Source organism: Rhinatrema bivittatum, chromosome 16 (genome assembly GCF_901001135.1).
Source record: "Rhinatrema bivittatum chromosome 16, aRhiBiv1.1, whole genome shotgun sequence".
In the NCBI taxonomy this organism is placed as follows: Eukaryota; Metazoa; Chordata; class Amphibia; order Gymnophiona; family Rhinatrematidae; genus Rhinatrema; species Rhinatrema bivittatum.
In genome coordinates this window covers 25,257,018-25,269,773 of record NC_042630.1, presented here as the reverse complement: position 1 = coordinate 25,269,773, position 12,756 = coordinate 25,257,018, and the positions used below count along the sequence as shown (strand labels likewise).

Here is a 12,756-nt window from a genome sequence, read left to right as displayed (position 1 = left end):
GAGTGGGTGCAGAGCATCACTCTTGTGGAAGAATTGCATATAAGGTGCATAATGAACCAAAGTCTGAAATTCACTGACTTCTAGTTGACATGGTTGCAGCAAGGAGTATTACTTTCCAGTAAGAAATGTAAGAGAAATAGAAGTTGATTTCACATAAGCTGCGCCAGAAGCACATTAAGGTCCCATGGAATAGATAAGGACCACTAGAGGTTTACCATGGCATAAATCTTTCATGAATTTTGATACTAAAAGATAAGCGGCGCTTGGTCTACCTTCAGTGTGGAAGTATACTTACTGATGAGGTATAGAGACCTGAGGAAGAAAGAGCTTATACTGGAACAGCTCTCATGGCTTTTATGGAAACGGGTCCAGCAGCTTTGTTGACACGACGAGAACGGTTTCAATTTAAAAAGTCATAAGCTCTTCTAGTTGAGGATTTTCTGGTAGACGCTATTAAGCATGATTGCTTACCATAAATGGTGTTTTCTGTAGCTAGCAGGATGAATTAGCTATTACAAGACGGCAACGTCCTCCAGCAGCACTGAATTTGTCTCTCCTAGGTGATGCCTTATGAGCCTCCTCAGTCAGAAACAGAGCTGAAATTAGCTGCACAGTCTACTCTCCAGGGAGGTGGGTGGGTATTGCACAGGTAATTCATCCCGCTATCCATGGAAAACACCGTTTACGATAAGCAAATATGCTTTTTCCATTGATAAGCAGGCTGAATTAGCTATTATATGTGGTGAGTCCCAAGCCAAGGACTGAAGTACAGCGATTATTGAATGATCATCCTGGACTCCACCGTGGAGAGTGGACTATGGCCAGAACAGATTTTGCAAAAGTACTTGTCCAAAACTACTGTCAGTCCTTGACATGGTTCAGATAGTGGGACACAAATGTGTGGACAGATAACATTGCAGCCTTGCAGATGTCTTTGATAGGCATGTCTGAGATGAGCAAGAGGAAGCTATGACTCATACTTTATGAGCTTCGATGGAGTCTGTAAGCTGAAGTCCTGCTAGGTCATAGCAGTGATAGATGCACCTGGCTATCCAGCTGGATACATTCATTTGGTAACCGCTATACCAAGGCGGTTAGAATTATATGAGATGAAAAACTGGATTAGCCAGACAATGAAGTTCAGTACATCGCTTGTAATATGCCAAGGATCTTTCTCCCTCATGCGCATGCAAGCCTTGGGAAGAACATAGGTAATACAGATTGATTAATATGGAAAATAGACTATCTCTGGTAGGAACTTTGGGCGAGTATGAAAAACCACCGTGTTGAGAGAACTGCAGATATGGAAGGTAGTAGACAAGAGCCTGGAGCTCGCTAACTCTTCTCACTGAGGCGACCAACTGGGAAAAGGCCTTTCCAAGTTAGGAATTTTAAAGGACTGACATCAATGGTTCAAAAGGAGGTTTCATTGATTGAGCGAGGACCACATTGAGATCCCATGGAACAGGTGGTTTCTGTATCAGGGATTTGGCATACCAGAGTCCCTTCAAAAAAACGAGACGAGTGGATTCATGAAGATTGGTTTGTAAACAAATTGTCATACTGGAGCTCAGATGTACTCTCACTGAGGCTGTGGCATGGCCTTTATTAAGAAGGTGAATAAAGTATTGCAAAAGTTGCAGTGGTTCACATTAAAAGGGATCAAAATCATGCTGTTGGCACCAGGTGGAAAATCTTTTCAATTTGAAAGCGAACTTTTTTCCTGGTTGAAGGTTTTCTAGAGGAAATTAATGGTAAGTGAAGATTAGCAATTACTGATCGTTCAGCATCTATGCTGTTAAGCTGAGGGCTGAGATTGGGATGAAAGAGCATCCAGTCATCTTAATTTAGAAGAGCAGGGTCTGACCCCAGAGATATGGGAGGACTGCTGGAAAGCTTGATGAGATACACTTACCAAATCTGTCTGGGCCACACCTGTGCTGAGAATAAGGCAGGTTTCTCAGACAACTTTCCATATTATCTTGGCAATGAGTGGCGTTGGTGGAAAAACACACATGAGGTTTTGGTCCCAACTGATAAGGAAAGTGTGTGTGCTAGCTTGAGATGCTTTGAAGAATGGAGTAAAACTGATTTAGTTCTGTGTTTTGCTGTGATGCAAACAGGTCCTCTTTCAGTAGATCCCAGAAGCTGAACAGGTCATTTGCTACTGACTACTGAAGAGACCACTCATGAGGTAGAAACACTCTGCTGAGATGATCTGCTAGATTCAATGTTAACTTACCTGCCAGGTATTTCCATTTGGTGTCATTCTGCCCAATTCCAGATCTTCAGCGCTTCCCAGCAAAGCAGCCACAATTCTGTTCCTCCTTCGTTGTTGACACAGAACATGGCAACTTGATTGTCTGTCTGAATCAGGACATTCTTTTTGCAGAGAAAATACGTGAATGTGGTAAGAGCATACCATACTGTGCTTAGCTCCAGGAGATTGATCTGGAAGACAGATTCTTGTGGAGTCCGAAACCCTGGGTCCGAAATTGTCCTACATGGGTTCCCCAACCTTTGGTTGAGGTGTCTGTTGTGGGGACCCAACTGGAGTAGAGCACCTTCCTAGAGCACATATGGACGCAACTATCATTGCAACTCCCTTGCCACTGGTGATATGATTCATATTAGTGTAGATAGTGGTTGAATGAGTTGATCCCACTGAGATCAGAGACCTCATTAAGGTAACATATGTGAAGATAAGTCAATGGAACTATGTGGATGGCCACCACTATGTGACAGAATATGATGAACCTTCTGGCAGTAGACCTTGGATTGGCAAGCTGTACCTGAACTAGCGAGATCATGTTTGTTTTCTTAATTGAGTTTTAACAATTAATAATAAAGTAGTATGTTACCGAAATGAGGTAAAAGATAAGCAAAAAGCCCAAAAAGTGCAAATAAAGAAATGTTATTAAACTCCTATAATCCTCTAATTCGCCTACAATATAAGTTGAGGAAAGAAAATCAGCAAAAAACAAGCTGTACTCATCAATGCAAATACAAAATATAAGCAGAAAAGGCAAATCTAGAGTTATACAAATATAAAGTAGAAATAACAAATCCTAAGTTTTTGCATCAAAAAGTAGTTTTGAGTTGTGTAAGGTCAAAAAAAGCTGTAACAAAACATTTTCTAATTTCATTACAAGGAAAATGAAGAAAATGTTCACCACTCATTAAGCACATCCTGTCTCATCTGCAAAAATTGCTTAGGTCTAGCCCGCGTTTCAAATGATACGTCAAAAGAAAAAACTTTTTGACCCATAAACATTCTTTATTTCTGAAGAAAAGATGCATTACAAAGTTATCATCAGATTCAAAGACAAAGGATACTAATAGGGTGTCTCTAAAAGACATGTCATCTTGTGAATTATCAAAAAAAAAAAAAAAAAGCCGGCAGACAATTCCAAGGTCTTGTACGACACTATCTTGTACTTCAGTAGTTGTAACATGTTTTTCTGAGGAAGATAGTTGAGATCTTCAAAATCTCCACCATATATTTCTTAAAACAGCTCTCCACACCCAATCAAGGTGGTCTGAGAAAAATTTAAAGTTTTAAGGTTCAAAAACCTCATTTTATTTTGCAAAACTTCATCTATAATGAACATTAAATTATACTTTTGCAAGGTCATATTTGTAGACTGGACCAAAGTTTACCTTCCTTCACAGACAACCTCTCAGAAAAAGCTGTAACAGATTGTTCTACCTTATCAGCATGCTCTGATGAAAGCTGAGGAGCAGCAGGCTTTTGTGTTGAATATCTCGTAAACTGACCAAATTCACATAAAGGAGTGGCTATAGGTATGCAGAACAGTTGTGTGCTTGAGGAAAAAAATGGCTTCAGTTTTTTGGGGGTTTTTTTTATAAATATAATCATAAGTATTGTACCATATAAAACTGGTGAGCAGATATATGTGCATTAAGAATGGAGAACTGGAATAACTTTTTTCCACAAAGGTGTCCAGAAGCCTGGGTCTTTCCCTGGTGGAGTGTTTGAGAATATTCTTGTTTTCTTTGACCTTTTCAGAAATTACTCCACCACAACTGAGTGAAGAGGCAGCTACACTACACCAAAACCTGGAGTCATCTGAATTCTATATTTTAGGTTTAATTTCCTGGCTACTGGTGCACAGGAAATCAGATTCTCCCACATTCTAGTTTGTAATTCTTGCAGGATAGAATAAATTGGAATGGCTGCTGGTTCTACCAAGGTATCTAGAATCCAGAGAATGCCTAAGACTTCTGTGTGAGGGTCACTGCTCTTAGAGACATTAACTAAGTGCCCTACCTAACTTATCCTCAAACCTAGAATAAGAGAAGTCCTCAGGTGAAGACAAGTATTCCGGAGGCTCAGGTAGGGGATAGGAGGGGGGATTCTCAACAAACTGATCCTAGAGGAGATTGGACTCTGATCCAGGCCCCCAATGATGAACTAGGTGACACAGAAGGGGTCATTGGTTGCCTCCGAGGGGTGTATTCCTAGTGGACATCTTCTGACTGGTTGGACTCCACTGCAAATGGGTGGTGAGGACTAGAACCATCTTGTGGGGGTTCTGAGGGAGGAGTATCCTTATGTTGGAATAACTGGTGCTCCTTCTTGTGGGACTAAATCCCATATATGGGAAAGGAGAGGTTGAAGAGTGCCATCCTTAGCCACCAGGGATGTAAGAAAGTCTTCATTAATTCTGCAACTTTGTCTAAAGGCTGATCTGCCCTCTGGCCAGGTAGTGGAGGAGAAACCTCTTCAGAGACTAGGACAGAATCTTCTTGATTCTCCTCTGGACTTTGTAAAATTTCACCTGGGGGCTGGTTAGAAATTAATGGCACCACAAAGCAAAAGGAATCTGGATTGTCTAGGCGTAGGCCTTGCTCCAATGGCCTTGCTTACGACATTGCGCTAATAATTAGAGGGTAAGTGAAGTATATGTTCTTCTGTCCCTGAAATCCATCCTAAGTGTAAGGAAGAAACTAGTGGTTTAGTGAAGAGTTGCATCAACAATGCAGAAACTTGCTCTAATGAGTCATCGACAGAGGGAGTACCATGGTGTCAAGGCTTGGTGCATTAACAGCACTGGGAGGTATATGTGCTGGTGAATAGAGCATTAACAGCACAGAAGCTCAATACATCTTCAATACCAGTTACATCACAGGTTCAGAGGAATGGCGCTTCTTACTAGGCCTCGAGCTTCATGATATTTGCGAAGGGCTCATCAATGTATGAGAATGACGATTTTTTGTTTGTTCAGCCCAGAGGAGCTGGAGATACCCTCTGCCTGTTCCAGCAAGGCAGGAGGCTCTCTCCTGGAACTCTTTCTCAACTCTGTACTCAGGGAGCAAGACAAGGGCTTCACTTCAGGAGAAGAACCAGCTGTGGCTCTTAAGCAGTTCCTCTCTTCCATGCCCTGGACTTTTGAGAGCACAGAGACATCCGACCACAGTGCTAACAGTTGATCTGGTTGTGGTTCAGTCCTAGGCATCAGTAACAAAATGTTATGTCCATCTGTAATGGACATCTTTCTACTGCAGACAGTCTTTTAAACCATTAATAGTGAGCGTCTTGATGTTGGACATCCTGTGAAGAAAATTGATTTTTTTTTTTTTTTTTTTTAATAGCACTGAAAATTGCTGTTTTGAGGGCTTCCGAGGCAGCGAGAATGAAGATACCAAGCGATATACCCGCTCTCTGCTAATACTTGGCCCAAAAAAGACAAGAGGCTCACAAGGCAATGCCCATGTGGGAACTCCTACACATGCTCAGTAGAAGCAAAATCTTTACAAGCTTAGCGAGAAGGGCCCATTTAGTGCCATTGGATGACATCACGCATGTCATAGCTAATTCAGATCTGCTTATCAACAAAGAAGGTGGCTGCTTCTAAATCACCACAGTGCACCTACTGCAAGAAACAGACACTGTCTGTATCTTTCCTGCAGCCACTGGCACAGTGTCAACTTAAGAACATAAGAAATTGCCATGCTGGGTCAGACCAAGGGTCTATCAAGCCCAGCATCCTGTTTCCAACAGAGGCCAAACCAGGCCACAAGAACCTGGCAATCACCCAAACACTAAGAAGATCCCATGCTACTGATGCAATTAATAGCAGTGGCTATTCCCTAAGTAAACTTGATTAATAGCAGTTAATGGACTACTCCTCCAAGAACTTATCCAAACTTTTTTAAAACCCAGCTACACTAACTGCTCTAACCACATCCTCTGGCAACAAATTCCAGAGCTTTATTGTGTGTTGAGTGAAAAACAATTTTCTCCGATTAGTCTTAAATGTGCTACTTGCTAACTTTATGGAATGCCCCCTAGTCCTTCTATTATTTTAAAGTGTAAATAACAGATTCACATCTACTCGTTCAAGACCTCTCATGATCTTAAAGACCTCTATCATATCTCCTACTCAGCCATCTCTTCTCCAAGCTGAACAGCCCTAACCTCTTCAGCCTTTCCTCATAGGGGAGCTGTTCCATCCCCTTTATCATTTTGGTTGCCCTTCTCTGTACCTTCTCCATCGCAACTATATCTTTTTTGAGATGCGGCGACCAGAATTGTACACAGTATTCAAGGTGTGGTCTTCACCATGGAGCAATAGAGGCATTATGACATTTTCCGTTTTATTAACCATTCCCTTCCTAATAATTCCTAACATTCTGTTTGCTTTTTTGACTGCTGCAGCACACTGAGCCGACAATTTTAAAGTATTATCCACTATGATGCCTAGATCTTTTTCCTGGGTGGTAGCTCCTAATATGGAACCTAACATCATGTAACTACAGCAAGGGTTATTTTTCCCTATATGCAACACCTTGCACTTGTCCACATTAAATTTCATCTGCCATTTGGATGCCCAATCTTCCAAGTCTTGCAAGGTCCTCCTGTAATGTATCACAATCTGCTTGTGATTAACTACTCTGAATAATTTTGTATCATCCGCAAATTTGATAACCTCACTCGTCTTATTCCTTTCCAGATTATTTATATACATACATATATACACCCCAACTATATATATATATATATATATACACACATACACACACACACATATATACAGATCCCTGAGGCACTCCACTGAGAAAATTGACCATTTAATACTACTTTGTTTCCTATCTTTTAACCAATTTGTAATCCACAAAGGGACATCACCTCCTATCCCATGACTTTTTAGTTTTCTTAGAAGCCTCTCATGAGGGACTTTGTCAAACGCCTTCTGAAAATCCAAGTGGTAGTCTTGCCCTAATGATAGTCTAATCTGTGAGAGCTACACTGTTTCTCCTGCTACTAGGCAGCATCCCAGATCACAGGCTCAGTGTCATTCAGTGATTAGCAAGCACACTTTGCTTTCTTCTGTAAATCTTTTAACTAATTTCTTCTTTACTCTAAATTTTTGAAGCAAAGAGCTTTGGAATCTGCCTTCTCACTCTAAGATCCAACAGAGGAACGACAGAGAACAAAATGGTCAATGCGCAAAGTGATCTCAGTTTAATTTTCACCTAAAAATTATGATGAAGTCAAGACAGTAGCTACCAGCTGGGATAGGCTGACTGATTGATCCTGTTCATCACCTGTCACATCCCCAACTAGCTCCGCTTTTTCTGACTTGGAATATAAAAAACGCTTGCTTTACTTCCCCTACAGATTTTAAAGGGATTCAGATTTTTCTGGGGTGCTGTGGCCATTCAGTTTGGTTGACCTGAACCCCAAATAAGACTCATTTGCTGCATGTTTCCATTTGTATCAAAACAAATGCAGATTCCTACTGTGCATTTCTAACAACTGCAGGAGTCTCCAAAATCCTCAATTCATGACTGCAGCGAGATCAGTCCCTCCAACTCTTTTATAATTTAGCACAAAGCACTGCTCACGACAAACTTACTGAATGAAAATGGGGGTGGTGTGAAGAGAATCTGTAGGAAACAAAAGGTTTAATAATTTACATTATCAATGTCTGGCCAGTTAGTCACTTGTAGGAAAACAATGGAATAATCCCACTTTTCATGACATTAGGCCTGGTAATAGTAACAGTATCAATACAGTTCAGAAATCAAAAGAGGCTTCCCTCAACACTAAAAATGCATTCACTACTTAACCTGTACCCTCGCTGCCACACCATGTTCATCATTCTGAACAGCTTCGCATACAACACCTTTGAAAACACTGCAACCAGTTGTTAGAAGAAAGTTGATGAGTTACAGGAAAGGAACAAATATCACTGCACATTTCAGAAAAGAAACAAAATACTCCCAAATAAGATTAACTCTTCACTATAATATGGCGTGGAGACAAAGGGCCCCTATGCATCACCCAGAGGTGGCTAGACAAAGGGCCTCTGACTCAAGAGTACAGATGGATCCCATTTCCAGACACTACCGTTCTGCTTTGAGAACAATTTTCAAAAGAATTAGCACAGATAACTATGCAGTTATGAGGGTAAATTCCCCGAGCTGTAGACGGCCCTCTCTGTATTGGACAAAAGTACTCTGATTTTTTTGGCTGTGGGGAGAGGCATGGCAGGGAGATAAAGTCTGTGTGGAAATTTCACTCTGAAATGTGCACACTTTGCCCCTACAGTAAAGCAGATGAAAGTCTGCAGGTACTTTACCCACACAGCCTTTCACTGGCCATGAATTTTCAAAGATATACTCTATCAGGAGTAAAAATTAGCTTCAGGTCCACAGTATTGTGCTATCCCATAGGCACAGATCAGCAGTCTCCTCCCCAGATAGCTTCAGTCTCACTCTAGAACATTTTTCCTTTGCTAGTCAAATAGGATGATTTATAAGACTTTTTAAGAACAATGCAACACTGATTTCACGTGACAAGATATTCTGGCTCCTGATGGGATTTCCCTAAATTTAGACTTAAATTATTGGTGTGTTTTGCACAGTTGGTAACAAGCATTGTGAAAGCAATCCAAATGTGTGTGCTGGCTTATGTACATTCTCTTGTCAAAATCAATGTCATGACCAAAACAGACCAAGAGTGGCCATCTGTAAAGGATCAATATAACTGTTGGGTTTGCCATACTTACATTTATCAAACACAGTAATGAAGTTTAGAAACTGAACAGAAAGCCAATATTTTATGACCAATGAAAAGCAAGACAGAATTTTGTCCCACCCACTACATATCAACATGCCCAAAATTGCAAGCACCACAAAAGGAAAAGAAAAAAAAAAAGTGTTGGCACAACTCCAAATATCCAACAGCTTCAACACACAGAGATCCTTGTCAACATTGTTGGTAACAGACAGAAGGAAGCAGTGTGCTACTTGATCTTGAACAGCACTGCTCAAATCATCATCCACAGGGTGAAAATACAAAGAAAGGGCACATTCAAGGACTGGGCCAGGACATAATCAGACTCAACCACTACTAAGACTACCCCATCAGGAGAAGACAAATTCTCTCACCCATCAATTTTTTTTAATCTATCAACTTGGAACAGTCAATACAGTTGGGTTTGTCTATTTAGGGCATGCAATAGACTAAGCCATTGTGACAGTCTGGAACCCCTCTCCCCAGTGACAAACAAACAATCATGAGTTCTCCCTCATAAGAAGTGCCATGCTGGATCAGAGCAAGGCCCATTGAGCCCAGCATCCTTTCTCTGACAGTGGCCAGCTCAGATCACAAATAAGCACATCCTCAAAAGTTGATCTGTTCTTTGTATCTCACTCTCAGGATAAGTACTGCCTTTCCCAAGTCTACCCGGATAACAACTGTTTATGGACTTACTTTAGGAACTTGTCCAATCCTCTTTTGATCCTATGTTAATTGCCTTGACCAAGTGCTCTGACAGCAGATTCCAGTCTTGTGATCCAACACGGCACATCTTATATTCTTAAAGTATTCTTAAATGACTCACTACCCAGACCTAAAAAAAAAAAAGAGGGGGCGGCCTACTCCTCGCAGCCAAAATAGAACTTAACCTAACCCCCAAACAGTCAATCTGCCCATCAAATATGAGCTCGGCTTCTTCAAATCCCCACAGCTACAGATATGCCTAGTGTACACACCCCCCCCCCCCCCCCCCCCCGGGCTACTAGAGCATGACACATCCCCACTCATTGAATTCTTTGCCGACTCAACACACCTTCCATCATACTTGGCGACTTCAATCTACATGTCGACTCCTGACCACTTTCCCCCTCATGCGAAGCATTCCTCTCATCCCTGGACGCCATGGGATACAAGCAAATAATGAACCTCCCAACCCATAAAGCAGGACACACACTTGATCTCATTTTTACGAACATCAGCACAGCCACCACTACACTCCCACCAGCACCCTGGTGCGACCACACCCTCAAACACCACCCTCTCTATAATGAAAGAGACACCCCCCCCCCTTCACTCTTTCCAATATTGCAAACCCTGCTCCAGAGAAGACCTTATCGAATCATGCTATGACATCTTGAACAAGATTGATCTCACCAACCCAGAATCAGCTATCTGCTCTTGGGACGACACCAAAGACATTGCAGACAAAATCTGCCCATTAAAAACAATAAATGTAAACCCCTCCCCGCTGCAATAAAAAAGCATGGTTCACACCAGAACTAATGAAACTCAAAACCAACTTGAGAATCAAGGAAAGAAAATGGAGAAAGCATCCATCCCCCTCAATACTCACATCTTACAAAACATCCATGCATGAATACAGGATTACCATCCTAAAAACAAAACGAGATTACCATGCATGCAAAATACACGATTATCAGTACAATTCCAAGGCCTTCTTCACACTGATATCAAACCTAACAGAACCATCCCCCACACACAGTCCTTCCTCAGATTCCAACAGCAAATGTGACAATCTAGCCTCCTTCTTCCATAACAAAGTCACCAAACTGACAGCAAATTTTCCCCCGATACAGCCTTTACCATGAACTCCCCCCCCCCCCCCAACACCACAGCCAACTTCGAACACCTTGAAACCACATCGGCAATTGAAATTGAATCACTTTTAAAGAAAATCAAACCCTCCAAACACCCCCTAGACAACATCCCCACCAAAATGATACAAACCATCCCCAAAACTATAGCCTCAACCCTTGCAGAGATTATCAATTGTTCCATCACACATGGTGAAGTCCCCTCCTCCCTCAAGCAAGCAATTGTGAAACCCATCCTAAAAGAACCTAACCTTAACCCTTCAGACCTAACCAATTATCGCCCAATCTCAAACTTACCTCTACTAGCCAAGATCACTGAAAAGGTAGTCAACCTCCGCCTCACTGAATAACTAGACACACACAACATCCTATCCCTGTCCCAATTTGGTTTCCGTAAATTTTTCAGTACAGACACACTCCTATTGTGTCTGTACTGAAAGGCATGGATAATGGTCAAGCCTTCCTCCTAGCCATGCTTGACATCTCCTCTGCCTTCAACACCGTCAGTCACAAGATCCTTCTTAACAACCTCTCTAACATAGGCATATCTGGAACTGCCCATCGTTGGTTCAAATCATACCTCGAAAATAGACATTTTGGAGGTCAAACTAAACAGCGAATCTGACCCCATTAAACTTACCTGAGGTGTACCCCAAGGCTCTGCCCTCTCTTCCACCCTCTTCAACATCTACCTGCTACCCCTCTGCCACCTCTTAACCAACTTAGGCATCGTTCACTTTATACGCAGACGATGTCCAAATCATTATCCCCATGAACGATTCACTAGACAATTCCTTAATAATCTGGAACAAATGCATCAACTCGATCAACCACCTCCTCTCTAACCTCAATCTGGTACTCAACACCAACAAAACTGAACTCATTATTTCGCACAGTCCCGCCACATTACCCCACACTTACCAGCACTTCACCACTCCCAACCCCGCCTCACTCAACAAGTATGCAACCTGGGTGTTAACATTTGACAACCAACTGAACCTTAAAGCATTCATAAAGTCCACCTTGATGGAATGCTACTTTAAACTCCATGTGCTAAAAAAATTAGGCCTCTCCTACATGCTCATGACTTCCTCACCGTCCTACAAACCTTAATCTTCGCCAAGATAGACTACTGTAACTCTCTTACTAGGCCTCCCCGCCTCTACCATCAAACCCCTTCAGCTATTACAGAATGCCACTGCCAGAATACTAACCATTACCCATAGAAAAGAGCACATCACGCCCATCTTAAGAGACCTACACTGGCTCCCGATCCCATCTAGAATTCTTTACAAAACCTTACATGACCAGAACATCACCTGGCTAAACAACTCATTCCACTTCAATACCTTCAATAAGCCAACCAGATCTGCCTATAAAGGAACACTTCACATCCCCTTCTCCCAGAACTACACAACGATCCTCCACTAGGGACAGAGCACTCAATAGCAGGACCCATCAACTGGAATTCTCTGCCTCCAGTCCTACACATTGAACCCTGCACACACAAATTTAAGAAAAAAATAAAAAAACTTGGCTTTTCAAGCTAGCATACCCCTAATACCTACCATTACCCCCACCCAGCCAGCTACTCTCTCTGATCATGCCTTGTTACCAAATTTTTTTCCTTCACTTATATATATATTATTTTAACAACCATTTACTCTCTATTTGTTAATGTTACATACCATTCTCTAAGCATGCCTTGTTACCAATTCTTAACCAATGTATATAGTATCCAATATATATATGCTTATATCAACAATTATGTACTCTCTGCATAGAAAGTCACTTTCATGCGCAGAGCCAGAGTGTGAAACATGACTGGTACACACATGGAAAATAGGGGGC

The 12,756-nt window shown here is 41.7% G+C and overlaps 1 protein-coding gene across 4 annotated transcripts in view; it reads right to left on the bottom strand.

Annotated features, from left to right (window-relative positions):
• The window catches only part of GATAD2B (GATA zinc finger domain containing 2B), a 90,264-nt gene that overhangs the window by 46,928 nt on the left and 30,580 nt on the right, over positions 1-12,756 (bottom strand). The window lies entirely within an intron of this gene.